The following is a 15,898-nucleotide window of genomic DNA, read 5'->3' on the forward strand; positions in this document are numbered from 1 at the left end:
GAGAACGAAAGGTTAGCAGGGACAGAAAGAAGCTCGACTCCATCACGAGATCCAAAAGAACCAAAAGGAAGCAGAAACAGACGGGGGATCTTACACGTTCGAAGAAAAAAAGTCCTGCAGAGACCACCTTCTTGCAAACGGGAGACAGCAGACTGGACACCGCAGCAACATTTGCTGCTCAGGAGGCTGCCATTTACAGAGGGAAGTGACCCCAGATTGGCTCATCAGTTACCAGGGAAGCCAGCAGCGAGGGCACGTCCCCCACGGCCCCTCAGTCTAACGATCACAAGGGTGGGCGTTTTCCTTTAATAAACAGGCAGGTGGAGCCGTTCTGGCTTAAGGATTAGAACCATCACTAGGTGGGGCAGGGGGCAAACACAGTCACATGAGTAGGGTTTAGGTGAAGCAGGGACTGGTCCAGCAGGGGACGTACAATGAGCAAGGGGACAGCCATCTGGAGTGGCCTGACCATACAGGGATACCCTGGAAACTAATATGATACAGTCTAAGTCAACACTTCAATTAAAACTTCAATTTTTTTAAGACAATGGACTGGTATCTTCAACGTATCAAAAAGAAATAGAATTTCACACCCAGTGAAAAACAGACTAAACCTGAAATTGTCACCAGCAGACTCTGACTACAGGAACTCCGTTCACATGCTTCGGGCAGGAAGAGAATGACGGTGGGGAAAAGAACTGAGATGCAAGAAAACTGGTGGAACAAAGTAGAGAATGTGTTTAAGTAAAACAAGCAGCAGCTGTATAAAACGGTCATGAACATTTCTGGCGGGGTACAAAAGACATTGGCAAAGTATTAGACACCAAAAGTGTGTAAGTTGGAAGAGGCGAAATGGAGAAATGATAAAAGGTGCTTTTTGTGGTTTCCTCGTGTTCCCTATTTGTCCAGGAAAAGGTCAAGTTTCTGATGACTTCTAGCCCTGGGTAAGATCATTATGCAGGTTGTAATTTCTAAGCTATATGAGATTCGTCAGCTTGACAGAACCAACTACCACAAACCGGGTGGCTTAAGACAACAGAGATTTATTGCTTCACTGTTCTGAAGGCTAGAAATCCAAAACAAGGCGCTGGCAGGGCCACGCTCTCTTTGAAGGCTCCAGAGAACAACTCCTCCTTCTGTAGCCCCAGGCTCGGGGCAGCGAAACTCACCTCTCTGCCTCTGTCGTCACAGAGCCATCTCTCTCCTGCATAACTCTGTTGTCTCTTTTTATAACCCCAGTCATATTGGATCGGGGTCCACCCTAATAACCGCATCTTGATTTGATGACATCTTCAATATCCTATTTCCAAATTAGGTCACATTCACAGGTACCAGGGGTTAGGACTTCAATAAATCCCTTAGGGAGGACCCAATTCAACCCATCAATAATGTAACAACAAAAATTATAGAACTGGATGGAGTGTGTTGCTTTCAAACTAGTAGAAGAAGTGAATTGAATAATTACGAATACTCAACCCTGAAAATAATATTGATACCAAAACCTAATGAGAAGAGTATGACAAAGGGATATTATAGGCTAACCTTATTCCTGAACATAGGCTTCTAATTTTTTTTTAAAAATGTTAACAAGTTGAATTCACAACATATAGAAAGATTTTGAGTTTGATGTAACATAACGAAAATGAAGTCATATAATTTACCTCATTAGCTGATTAAAAGAGAAAAATCACGTTATCATCATATGTCAGAGAAAATAACATTTGATACAGATAATAACAGCACGTACGTGCCAGGGCTGTGGTGATGATACAATGAATCTGTATGGAGCCCTTAGAACCGTGTCTGGCACAGAGCAAACGCTCAGTGGAATGTTACCATTGCTATTTATAAACTAACAAGGCGTTTCACACACATACACAGAGGACATCCAGATGACCAATACACAGACAAGAAAATACTCACCTTTATTAAGATTCCGGCAAATACAAAATCAAATCAAAATAAGAAACGTTATACTCTTCAAATAAACAAAAGTTTAAAAGTCTGACAATACTAAGTGTTGCCTGCTACATATAGGAGCTCTCATATACCGCTAGTAATTGCAGCCACTTGGAAAGCAGTCTGGCATTATCTACAAAATGTTTTACCCCATAATCCAGAAATTCCACTCTGAGGTAGATACCCTACAGAAGAGCTGGAGAGGATGTGGAGAAAAGGGAACCCTTCTACACTGTTGGTGGGAGTGTAGTTTGGTGCAGGCATTGTGGAAAACAGTATGGAGACTCCTCAAAAGACTAAAAATAGACTTACCGTGTGATCCAGCCATCCCACTCCTGGGCAAATATCCGGAGGGAACTCTAATTCAAAAAAATACATGCACCCCAATGTTCATAACAGCACTATATACAATAGCCAAGACGTGGAACCAACCTAAATGTCCACTGACAGATGTCTGGATAAAGAAGTGGTGGTATATTTATACAATGGAATACTACTCGGCCATAAAAAAAGAATAAAACAATGCCATTTGCAGCAACATGGATGGACCTAGAGATCGTCATTCTAAGTAAAGTAAGCCAGAAAGGGAAAGAAAAACACCATATGATATCACTCATATGTGGAATCTAAAAAAAGAAAAAAGAAAAAAAAGGACACTATGAACTCTTCTACAAAACAGAAACAGACTCACAGACTTAGTAAACAATCTTATGGTTACTGGGGAAAGAGGGTGGGAAAGGATAAATATGGGAGTCTGAGATTTACAAATGTTAGCCACTATATATAAAAATAGATTTTAAAAAGTTTCTTCTGTGTAGCACAGGAAACAATGTTCAATATCTTGTAATAACCTTTGATGAAAAAGATATGAAAACAAATATATGTATGTACATGCATGGCTGGGACACTGTGCTCTACACCAGAAACTGACACATTGTAACTGACTGTACTTCAATAAAAAACTGTATGAATCATACTATTAATTTGTCAGTTTATTCAATAAATATTTGTTGAGCAACTTCAGTCATGAAAGGCACAGTTCTAGACAGCAGGCATACAGTAACAGGAAGAGAAGTTCTCTATTCTCACGGGGCTTACAGCTGTGGGGAGATAGACAGTGGAAAGCAAGCCCCCGAAAAAGGTAATTTCTGATGACAATATAGAGTACCAAAAGCAGGTTATGTGCAGTAAAAGGAGGCTTTGGGGATGAGGGCCTTGAGCCAGATGTGTCAGAGCAGGTCTCTCCGAGGAGATGACATCTGGGACCTGGAGAGTGAGAAGGCGTCTCATGTAAAGACCTGGAGCAAATGCCTTTCAGGGAGAGAAACTCACAGGCTCAGAGCGCAGAAAGTGAGCGGGGAGGGGCTCGCACGCTGACGCCAAGCATCTGAAGGCGCTGCTTTGGATGCACTCAAGGAAGTGGAGCGAGGGTCAGCAGGTGAACGCCAACGGAGGCTGACTTCTGCTCAAGGAAGGGCAGGATCTGCAGCCAGCAAACTCAAAGGGGGCGGGGTTGTACTCTGAGGTGAGTCTGCAGCAGGGAAAGGCAAATTTAATAGCCATCATTTTAACCATGGGACATGGGAAGTCATTCTGCTGCCCTTCTGTTTTTGGAGTAAATCTTGGAAAGCACATTAACTTCAGGAACATTAGCTCCAGTACCTAATCTATTTCAGTAAGATGGTCCTTTGCCTTTTACTATACAGCATAACATGTTCACAGGATTAGAGCCAACAGAGGAGTCAAAAGGAGGAAAGGGCGCCCCAGCCTTTAGGAGTGGATGTAATGGTGTGCTGTTTGTGAACTGATGCCACCAGGGTCCCTTGCAGAAAGAAAGACTCAGGCTAAACCTTAGAATGGTTTTTAAGTGTCTTTTTCACAATCAAGTGTTAGGAAACCAATTTCATACTGAACTGAGTGAGTAAAATACACTTAGAGCCTTTAACTGTTTGCACTTACAGCTCTTTTGTAAATATAAACTATAATTGTTGTCTGCTCTGCATCTGTCTTGCTGTAACATTTAAGAAAGACCAGAATTTTTTTTAAAAGAGTTTATTTAGAAAACACTGTAGTGTCAACAAGTTGTACCACCTTTTCTTTTAAAACAAGACTCCTGATGCAAAGCTGAAGCCACTCATAAGGATTGTGTTTCTCTAAAAAGCTGAGTTTTTAAAAGAACATGTGTGAACCATACATGATTAATAAAGATTTCCTTTGAGGCAGAGGGAAAAGAGCTCCCTTTCCCCCATATTAAGAATTGGACACAAATATTCGTACCTGCTTTGTCTCCAATAGTCAAAAATGGGAAATAACTCGAATGTTCATAAACAGATGAAGGGATAACTAACCACAGTATATGTAAAGATAAGACTATTAATCAGAAAAAAAAGAGATTCCTATATCATTATGGATCTGAAAGCAATTATCAAACAGAAAAAAAAAAACAGAAAAAAAAAGAAGAGTAAATATTTTAGGATTCCAATCATATAAATTCTAAAAAATGCAAAGGTATCTATTGTGAGGGCAAGTCCGTCAGTGGTTATTTGGAGGGCTGTGGGGGGCAGGGAGAGAGATTATAAAAATATATGAGGCAAATGGACGGTGACAGGGTCACCATCATGACTGGGATGACACTTCACAGGTGCATACGTATGTTTAAACTTAGCAGATGCTACACTTTAAAGATGTACACTTTATCACATGTAAGTTACACTTTGATAAAGCTTTTAAAAATGGTGCAAGATTTTTGAAAATCTAGACGTCCCACGCTTTGGAAAACAGACTTGATGGCCCTGTGCTAACTGACAAGCACCCCGTCAAGAGCTACAGGAAGTGAGGGTCCCCCTCCTGTGAGGTTAGTGAGCACACGTCTTGGCCATCCCTCCTTCCTAGCAGAACAGCCTCTCGTTTTCCTGGAGGAGAGTGATCTCTCCCCTATCGTGACAACCTTGACTTAACAATAACTCTGCACACAGGGCGTCACATCATGACCGAAGACGAGCCCCGTGGACTGTCCCCGCCAGGACCCCCTTCTCTGCAGTGGTCCTGGTGGAGTCCGGGAGGCAATGCAAGGCTGATTCCCCGCCGCGGTTACTTCAGTGGCAGCTTTACCATTTTTGTGTAGAAGGGATGGGGGTGGCAATCCCTCCGAGGGTAGGACTAGGGGGGAACAGCTTTAAACTATTTCACATAGCATTCTGAATAAGCGTAAAAAAATCTCAAGTGCCCAGACTGAAAATTGGGACGGGGGGCAGTTTAAAGTTCCCCCAGATAAAGGAGTCACCACTGGATAACTCCCAAAGACACTGCTGGTTAGTGCCTCCCCGGGGTCCATACGGTTTCTGACCCTTCCTAGCCTGGGTCTTTGGCTGGTTTTATTTATCCATGAGCCGCCCTTTATGAATACAATAAACACCCTTTTTGGTGTCACTTGCCCAGAGTTGGTTTCTGCTGCTTGCACCACAGAAGGCTGACACGCTGAGGACCCGGCCACCAGATGGGATGAAGGGATCTTTAAAGCCTCTGGAAGCTGTGGTCCTAAGACAAGCACAAACATAATTAGGCTTCTCTCATAGAAATCGATAGTTATAGATGTGCTGGGAAGACAATACTTAGCTCAGGATCTCGAAGAGACACGCTGGCCCTAGACATGTTGAAACAATGAAATAAAGCATGATTTGCAGCCCTGGGGACATATAGGGAGGGCATAGTTCCAGAATTGGACTCAACGTACACTTCTGTGTGATTTTCAGCAAACCCGGGAAGGAGATTCTGCCAGAATACCGTCATCCATTAAGATTGATGTCAACATAGAATGCAACAGTTGCGCAAATGTTGTGGGAGGTGGGGCGGGGGAAGGGCAGGAACCTGTAAACAAGAGGGTAACGGAATCATAAAAGTTCACCAGCACCAGTTACAAACATGTCAGGGGAAGCCTGAAGAATCCTTCGGCAGCTCTCAAGTATGTCTCTCACCAGAAAATAATCATGCTCATGTTTGATTTCCTATTTTCTTTTGGGGGATTTTTCTAATTGAAATACAGTCGATTTACAATGTGTGTCAATTTCTAGTGTACAGCATAGTGATTCATTTTTAAATATATGTATATACACACACACTCCTTTTCATATTCTTTTTTATTATAGCCATTACAGGGTATTGAACATAGCTCCCTGTGCTATACAGTAGGACCTTGTTGTTTATCTATTTCATATATAGTAGTTAGTAACTGCAAATCCCCTTGGTAACCATACATTTGTTTTCTATGGTTGTGAGTCTGTCTCTGGTAAATAAGTTCAATTGTGTCCTTTTTTTTTTTTTTAAAGATTCCACATGTAAGTGATATCATACGGTTTCATTTGTATATTTAGTGTATCTTGTGAAATCTTTAATATCTGCTCACCCTGGTTTTGAATCTCAGCATAGTTATAGCAATGAACACTGAGAAAGGAAATAAAACAGGGTTTTGACCCTGAATTGGGCTGGGTAGGTGGTAAGGATGTAGTTTTACAGAATTTGGTATAGAAACAAAAGTCTCTATTGATACAAAATCAACCTTTTTATGAACATTTCTTCTGAAAAGGTCTCTCTCCAGATAGTTCGTTTTTGTTTTTTTGGTTTTTTTTTTTTACAGATAGGAACAGTATTTTGTGCTAGAGAAAAAACATTGTTTTGTTGAACACGGAAACTGACCTCTTAGCTTTTGGGCTTCTAATGGCAAATTAAATTCATCTCACCAAGTAAAGAAAATTATGAAAAAATAACTTTTATAATGTGGGAAATAATTAGTATATTGATCTTCAAGAATTTCCTGATTTCTTTACTTTGTAATGATTTTCCTTAACAGCGACACAGGCATTAGGAAAACAAAACACATCTGATAGAAATGCTTTGTCTTCCCCTTTTTAAATTATTTAGTAACACTGGGTAGCTAAGAAATAGTCTCTGCTCCTGCAAAACCCCCTATGCTAATTGTGGCCAGCAAATGAGTAATTATAACAGACTATACAAAGCAGGAATGAGCTACACAAACGTGAGGGAGTAAAGAGTGCAATTAGGTAGCCCGGCCTCAGACGTCTTCACTCGGACTCTCTGTGAAGAATAAGGAAAAAGCCTTTGCACCAAAATTGAAGGGGACCAGTTTTCTGATTGTGTCCTGAGGGATTTGGATAAAGCTCAAGCAATTTGAAGCATACCCTCAGGTTGTACTCAGCAGAATTCCTGACCTCTGCCACATCCTATCTATCATAAGCCTTTATCAGGAGAAGATGCCAAATCACAAGTCATTTGGTGGCATATAATTGCTCCGACATTGACCGAAGACAGGTATATATCATCTCTGTTAAAAAAGGAGCGAGTGTTTTAAACGGAAGAAGACTGAATATTAAAGCAAATTTAGATCAACACGAAAGGGAAGCAAAACCTATACTGAACTGAAAGGACTGTCAAAATAAAATGAAAGTTTAAATAGAGACTGAAGAAAACAATAATGTATGATTTCTAGGGACGCTCTTTCTGATCTATCAGAACTGAAGAATCAAGAATGAAAGAGACTCACAGAGGAAAACAAATGTGACCATGAATACATGTATGTTCACGTATAACTGAAAAATTGTGCTCTACGCTGGAATTTGACACAGCATTGTAAAACGACTATAACTCAATAAAAAATGTAAAAAAAAAAGAATGAAAGAGAGAGAGAGAAAGAAAGAAAAAGAAAAGGAAGGAAGGGACAAGAAGGAAGGAAGAAAAAGAAATGAAGGAAGGAAGACGGGGGAGGAAGGGAGGGAGGGAAGGAAGGGAAGAAAAAAGACAAAAAGAGAAAGAAAGAATGGAGGAAAGCAAATACTATAACTTGAAACAGCTTATGAAAGCATAGGACTGGTTTTAGATGGTACATGAAGCACTGTGGTTGGTTTTGCAGATACAGAATTAAATAATACTGAACTAACTGCACAGAGAGGAAAGTCTCTTCTCATTCTCAGTTCTTTTTCTTACATCAAGAGGAATGTCAAAGGGCCAGCCTGTCTTCAGCTTCTCTTTAACACCTCCAAACCTCCCTTTGAAGAGGAAAAACAGAGCAGGCCACAGGCTCTGAGCCCTTGGCAGACAAAAGCATTTAGTTCAAATTTAATTACATTATGTTGTTTTTATTGTATTTATTTTTGTGGTTACTTGCTATTTATGGAAAGTGGACTGGTTTCCATTTGCGATCGGACTATAAATTTTTTTTTCTTATCTACATTTAGGAAAAACAGAGTCAACTTAAAGACAAACAAATAAGAGTCCTGGGTGAAAAAATACACAAAGAAAACCAATACTGTGTCCAATGTGGGTTGGGCAAAAATCTTGTAAAAGGCACTCAAGTGATTCTAGTTAAGAAAAAACTCAGCTTTAAATCATAGACTGTGAGAGCTTGAGACTAGGAGCTGGCAATCCAAGTCCTCTTGGTTTCACAAGAGGCCCAGAGACAGGGCAGAAATTGCCCAAGAGACAGAGACACGCTTTAATCTCAGCTCACTACAGCCTCCTCCAGTGCTAGACCGTTACTTAACTTGTAGGCACCTCAAATGCTGTTATCTGTTGGAACTGGCTAGGGTATCGAAGTAAAGAGGCAGGCCCCAAAGGAAGTTACAGTCTTAACCAAAGCCGATAAAAGTTGTGCAATCTGTAAAACCACAGTGACATCTAGTGGTCATCTTTGATAATGCAACTTCTGATGCAACCCTTCGCAAGCAAGCTTGTTGTTAAAAGCAGGCATCAATTTGTAGAATATTCCTCACTTGGGGTTTGTCTGCTTTCCTATTTTTAATAGGAATATCACATAAGTGAAGTTACACCTTCCTTAATTAATCAGACCGAGAGGCACATGGTAATGGTAATGGTTTGTCTACACTTTGGTAGTGTAAACTTGGATCATTTGGTTCAGGCTGTATCCACCAAGTTTACCCATTGTAAAGTTACTGTCTTCCCGTCTCTAATTTTTTTGGGGGGTTTTGGGAAGTAATTAGGTTTTTATTTATTTATTTACCTTTTAATAGAGGTACTGGGAATTGAACCCAGGACTTTGTGCGTGGTAGGCGCACACTCTACCACAAGCCCCCTTCCCCTTTCTAATTAACTAATAAATGATTTATGGGGCAATACTTTGAGACTATATAAATATCTTTTGCCTTTTCAAATTTTCATCCACTAGTTTTAATATGCACTGATGATCCTTGCCTGAACCAGTTATTACTATAATGGTTGCAAAATGGTTAACTCCCCACTTTTGGCATTTCTTTCTACATTTGTATTAGTTATTATTTTATTGAAAGAAGAGATTTCTCTATTCTCTTATTTATTTATGTTTATCTTTGTTAGAATGGACTCATGAGTTCTTGCATCACCTACAATCTATACAGTAGATTACACACGTGGATATCCAATACGGCTACCATACGGAACAGAACACACACATTAAATTTCTCTAGGTTCCCAACCAACCAACCATGTCCTCCCTTGCCTCTGGGTCTTTGCTCTTGCTGCCCCCTCTCATTCAAAGATCTCTTCCCAATAGATCATAGATTATGTAAGCATTCATGGGTATATTCATGTACCCATTATATGGTATTATATATACATTAGATAGACTGGAGAGTGTAAATTTATGTAGAGATTATACATTATAATGTGTACCTAATCTATGATCTATTCCTATTGTAATTTATTTCTCTTCAAATATACAATCGCCATGGAAGTCAAAAAACCGTGAGGAGCTGTTCCAGATTAAGGAGACTGAAGAGCTTTGTCGAATGGATGTGCGATGCAGTGTTAAAGCCTGTGTTTCGTTCTGCGTGGGATGTGGGGGAAGGCCATGGAAAGAGCTATAAAATAGGACGGTATTGGGATAATTGATGAAACTTGAATAACCGTGTGAATCAGTCAGTGAGGATTAAATAATGATACTGTGTCGGTGTTTCACTCTGTCCTGATCATTTTACTACAATTATGTAAGAAAATGTCCTTGTTTCAGTAAATATACTCCAAAATATTAGAGTAAGGCAGCATTATGCCTGCAGCTTATTTTTAAGTGGTTCAAATAATAATAATAATGTGTGTATGTGTTGAGAGAGAAAACAGTAAGCAAATGTGGCAACGTTAACTGCTGGGGAATTTGGGTGAGGGGGACACAGAGGTGCTTTGTACTATTCTAGCAACTTTCCTGTAAGTTTAAAATTGTATCAAAGTAACAGTGACCAAAAAAAGGTCAAATAAGGAATTTTTATGCCTTCTTAAAAAAATGAAAAAAGAGCAAAGCAAACGTGTAAACTTGCACATAGAGGCTTGAGAATTTCCAAGTTTCATCTACTAAACTTCTTTCGACTGCTGCTTACAGTTTGAGATAAAGTCCTGCTCTTCTCACTACAGAATTATCTTGCTAGTCAAGGAAACCTGTTATAAATTACTAGTTTAAATTCCCCAGATGTCTGAAGAACTCCCCAAAGGCACACATTTAATACAATCCCACATAGAAGATTTTTATCCAGGTTGGGTTCTGGCACTGAACCCAACTAACCCACCAGCTGTGGTTACCCTTCATTTGGAATAGAAGCAGTTGGCTAAGGGGAAAAAAAATTGCTCTGAAATATAATTCTCCTCGTCTTAAAAGGAACAGAAAATGAATACTGGTGAGGAGGCAGTTGCAGAGAGAGACTCGCTGAGTGTGGGGAGAAATTGATGTGAACATTGTACAGAGAGGCAAATAAAAATAAGACATAATCTCAGGCTTTGCAACTAATTAGCAGTAGGTTAGAATCACAGACCTGGAACTTCCTAGCTGTGTGGTCTGTGAGGTCTATTTTAAACACTCTGGACCTCGCTTCCTCACCTGCGGGACTGGGGCTATTTGGGGAGATCATGCCCACCGGGCACCATGAGTGATGACTGCACTCCGGGTCCTAGCCAAGCACGGTGGAGAGTGGGTAATGGGTAACGTCTAACTGCCGGGGCATCACCTCTTACCTGAACTGCCACGGCCTCTTATCAGGTCTCTAGCATCCACTCCTGCCCTCCTTCCAATCCACGTTCCACACAACAGCAGCATGAGCTTCCTAAATGGTGAGTCTTCAGTTCAAAGTCAAAACATTCTAATGTGGAGCGCCAGCGCCCCCATGACCTCGTGACCTTGTCCCTGAGCATCTCTCCAGTCTCTCCTGATGCCCCTTCCCCACCCCTTCCTTTCATCTTCTCCATCCCCTAGGCTCTCGGGCAGACCAGCAGACTTGTGGAATGAGGGACACGTTCCAGAACTGCAAGATCCCATGTGTGCACAGCCGTTTGACAAAGCAAAAAGTTCGTTTGTGTTTGCTTTTGTGACCTGAGAAGTACGTGTTGGCTCCGTATTTCAGTAAAAGCGTGCTAAGTAGTTAATACTGCCTTCTGTCTTTTGAAATAAAAATATTTCTTAAAAGTTGGCTTTTCGATTCCTCCCAAGTGACCAAGTGTCCTCTGGTTGCTGCTTTCCACTGTAGGCACGAATGCATTTCTTAGGTATCATTTCTTCAAGCTACTATTTGCTTTTTTCTCCTTAAATGTGAAAGAAATGACAAAAACCTAAACCCATAAGATAAACGACACTGGTCTGTTCTCATGATACAAAGCAGCTCAGCTAATCGGCTTCCTTCCCTTGTCAACATACTTGCTTACACACGTGTCCTTTTAGGAACCAGTCCTCCACCGTCAGCAACACCACAACACAGAGGTTCCCATCTTTCAAGCTCACTGCTGGGTGAGTAATACACAACACTCGCTTTTGACAAATGTGAAAAAAATGGTGTCTCACTTTTTAAGGGAGAGGGAGGAGTTTCAGGGTAATTTAGGGAAGGCTTCGGAAAAGATCTCTTAAACAACGAGAGAGAAGACGGGGATTTATCATGTTTCTAGCTATGGGTCCCTGGCTTTCTGCCCTCAGAGCAGTAGACTTATCTTGGCAGGGAAGCAGCTCTCTATTTTAAAATTCTCTCAGCCAAGACTTGACTCCCCAGTTTCAAACACTTCCCATCTGTCCCTATAAATAGTGTGACCACAGGGTCTGCACGATTTGTGGCTTTGACTACACAGACAGCATTTTCCTAATAAACGGTACAAGGGCATTTTATAGCCCACAGTTCCCAACTTCCATGTCTTGATGGGCTGTGGCTTGCCACATGTTACGATTTATTCTGCACCTCAACTATTATCTATTTCACTCTTTGTTTCCCCTTTTTTAAGTAGCTCACCAAAATTTTGATGTCAGATTGATAGTTTAAAATATAATATCCCAGAAATTCTTAACTGTGTCATCTTCTCAGCAAAGCTTACATATAATGCCTTTAAATGTTAACGAAATGGCACTCGGGAACGCAACATAACAGACACGGGTGTTTGGAAATTGTTTTGAGGGGAGCAGGTGTAGTAGAAAGATCATCAGACTGGAATTCAGGAGATCCAAGCAGTATTCCCAGCACTGCCATCGACTGTGTGGCGATGGACAAGTGTGTGGTTTGTTCTCGTGCCAAAGAGCACACCCACAGATGACCTGGATCTCTGAAGGCTAGTTTACCTCCAAAAATTCTATGGTTCTTTACTACTGTACGCTGTGGGGGGAAAAAAACTGACAATGATTTACCTTCGCATATAAATAGTTCCAGCCATTTATGGGTGGGTAATCAACCAGAGTGGCTGGTAGACTGGGTCGATCTCACACACACACCTGCACTGACACGCCGGCCGGGCTGTGCTGCTTTGCGGCAGGAGCCCTGCGAGCTGTTCTGTCGCCTACGATCCTGAGCCGTAAATGTTCCGCAGAGGCAAATATCTTCTTGTGTATTTCTCCTCTAAGAATCTTCTTCCATAAAAGCAGGAGTTCCAAAAACAAGGAACACCCCCTCCCACACCCTGACCTACCCACTAAAAGAGCAAGAAGATTTGCTCCAGATCAAAAGTTCTCACCTTTCGATGGGATCGGAATCATCTGCAAAATCTGTAAAAAGATAAAGATCCAGGCTCCATCCCAAACCTACCCAGTCAGAATCGATGGGGTTGGGTCCAGGCAGCTGTGTTTTTCACTTGCTTCCAATGCCTAACAAAGATGGAAAAACGCTGTGACAATTTGTGGATATCACACTGCAAAATTCAAAGATAGACCCAAATTTGAAAATACCTTCAAATGAAACACTTGGTCATTGATTTTTTTTTAACTAATGCAATTAAAGAAAAATGAAAATATACGGATTCTATGCTTTCACAAATGAACGTGAGATTTATCCACGTTGCTCCTGGTTCTATTTCTCACTTTGATCAACGTGGAATATATGCACTGTACAACTTTATTAAGTGAGAAGTCAAACTTGCCCAGTAATCGCAGCACCTCTCATGTGAACAGGAGAATTTGATGATTACAGTCTAATTTTCTAGAGCAGGTCGTGGTGGGGAGGGTATCTGGGGGTGATCAGAAAGCCCACTCGACCCTCCTCCACTCCTGGGAACCGGTGCCAGGCAGGAATGAGTAACCTCAGGGGGCAGCTCTTCCAACTTTCCAAAAGAAGCTAGAACCTGTATTATTTGGATCTATAGTCACATAATTTTTAAAGGGTTGGCGACTAAGTCAAATGTTCTTTTTAAAACACCATTTAGAAATGCACCATTAAGGCCCAACAACAAAACAAAGCAAAATTGATCAGCCGAGATTACACCTGAATACGCCAAGCCTGTAAGCTCTGTTCTAGAAGCCCTGAACTCTGTATCTGAATTCAGATAACAAAACAATCATCTTACAGAAATTACTTCTAGCAGGCACATCACATTATGCTGTCTCTAGAGCTAACAGAATTCCCTGCCATTTTTGAACTAAGGGGTTCATACAAGGAGCTACCTACTAAATTTGTTTGCTCAGTCAGAAGACACCGAGAGAGCTCCCGCCCTGTGTGAGGCGCTGGGAATACAGTGGTAAAGCCGAACCTTAGCTACGTTTAATGTTTGGCATAGCACGTTAAAAAAAAATACACGAAGCTCTTCACTCTGTCAGTGGTAAAGATGAAAAATACAGATGGGCAAAATCTTAAGAGCAGAATGACACCTCGGTGATTATTTTTCCAAGTGAGGCTGAAGCCCAGAGAAACAAAGGCTGGCCAAGGATCACACAGCTTGAAAGGGAGTCAAAAGCATCGCCCAGAGCTCCTGCCTTTACTCGGGGCTCCTCTCACCCATTCTGCTATTTCCCTAAATCCAAGGGGACTGACAAAGGATCGTCAAAGGAAATCAGCAGGCTCGATGTCAACCAGAGAGATGACTGCAGTTTGGGAAGCTGTCGTTTGGAAAAGAGAATATTCCACCCAGAACTGACTTGGAATTTCGTCTCCATTCATGAGATGATCATTACCAGCTAGTCAGAAGCCATTCGCTCTTACCTTAGGACATACAAAACAACAGCAAAGCAAGGAGTTACTTCCATCTACTAAGAATAGAAATAAAATTTAAGGGTCAAGCAGCCAATATTCATTAAAAAAAAAAAAAAGTTGGAAAAAGAACACCAAGATTGGTGTCAGTGAGAAAAGGAAAATGAACGGGACACCAGAAGTGTGGTTAAGAGCAGGGTTTACTGTCCTCCCTAGAAATGCCCTACATTTTACTCAGCCATACTGCAACCAATGTCCAACCCACTGGAGGAGAGGAGAGACTTTCTCTGAGTGCCCACAGTCACTCTTTCTCTAAGCTGCTCCTAGAACTTTGGATTATTTTCTTAGCAAGTACTACCTACAAAATATAACTCTATTTTTAGAAGTCATAGTATTCTCTCTCTTCAAAAGCGGGAGGAGCAGGTGTGCCTTAACTGATGAATTACAAAACTGCCTGGGATGTATTTGAATTTCAGAAGCCAAATGATAGGCAGTGGCCTTTGAAAAGAGAAGTGAAACCCCTGGAGGCGGGGGGGGGGGGGGGGGGGGGGGGGGCTTGTCAACAAGGGTAGTTCTGCTAACACTGGATGTAAAACTGGAGGAGACTAATTCCAAAAGTGAGATTGCGAGTGATTTTTGGTTTTGTTATTTTTTTTTAATATTTTACTTTCCAAATAATTAGTGTTGAAAAGAATGAGGAAAAATAAAATTTTTAAAATAGAGCATTTTCAAAAAACAGTCAAAATCTTATAATTAACTCCTGTCTTAACTTGCCATGATTCTACAGTTGGAGAAATTCTATTTTTATTAAAGCCAGAATGGAGGCAACTAGAGTGTAAAACCTTTTTTTTTTTTTTAAGGTTTTTTTCCCCCCCAAAACTGGCACATAATTTAGTAATACTTAAATCTCTGTATGGCTCTTGTCCGATTACCACAGCCATAGAAAAAAGCCCTCCCTTTTAAACTCAGAAACTATAAAATTTTTCCTTCTCCATTAACCAGTTAAATTTACCATCTGACATACCCCTAAACCTTTTGGAAAAGCAGAGTGCTTCTCACGTAAAATACTCATGAAAACCTAGCACATTCTTAAGAGAAAACATGGAAATTCTAACAAGGGGTTCCAGGGAACCTCGTGTTCAGCCCAGTGTTTGAAAGTCAGACCTCTAGAGACATGCTGTGCAAACAGCATGATTTAGATCATTAGGACAAAGTTGTATATGAATATATGAAAAGCAAGAAACAGTGTAAATACATGTTGAAAACCAGTATGACAGTTTTGATTGTCTAGTACTCACTTCGATGTCAAAGTTCATAAGGTGATCAAAGTTTTTAAGAGAAAGCTGATGAGTGAAACTGTGTATGCACTGCCTGAAAAACAGTGGAAATCGTTAAGCAGACTGGCCCGTGGGGCTTTGATATTTTCTTAATTTGATCAAGCATCAGAGAAGGCAAAGTGAATCTAACTTTCTGGTTTTCTCTTCAGCAGTACGAACTAGGTGGTTAAACTTTGTGTCTTCCTT

The 15,898-nt window shown here is 40.9% G+C and overlaps 1 long non-coding RNA gene across 1 annotated transcript; it reads right to left on the reverse strand.

The window, feature by feature from the left end:
• Positions 1-2,936: 2,936 nt before the first annotated feature.
• Positions 2,937-14,919, reverse strand: LOC141577116 (uncharacterized). The gene is made up of 2 exons (XR_012505723.1): positions 13,002-14,919; positions 2,937-5,496 (listed from the first exon to the last, which is right to left on the reverse strand). It is a non-coding gene; the product is annotated as an uncharacterized LOC141577116 (long non-coding RNA).
• Positions 14,920-15,898: the final 979 nt, after the last annotated feature.

The sequence above is a fragment of the Camelus bactrianus genome, chromosome 3 (assembly GCF_048773025.1).
Source record: "Camelus bactrianus isolate YW-2024 breed Bactrian camel chromosome 3, ASM4877302v1, whole genome shotgun sequence".
Classification (NCBI taxonomy): Eukaryota; Metazoa; Chordata; class Mammalia; order Artiodactyla; family Camelidae; genus Camelus; species Camelus bactrianus.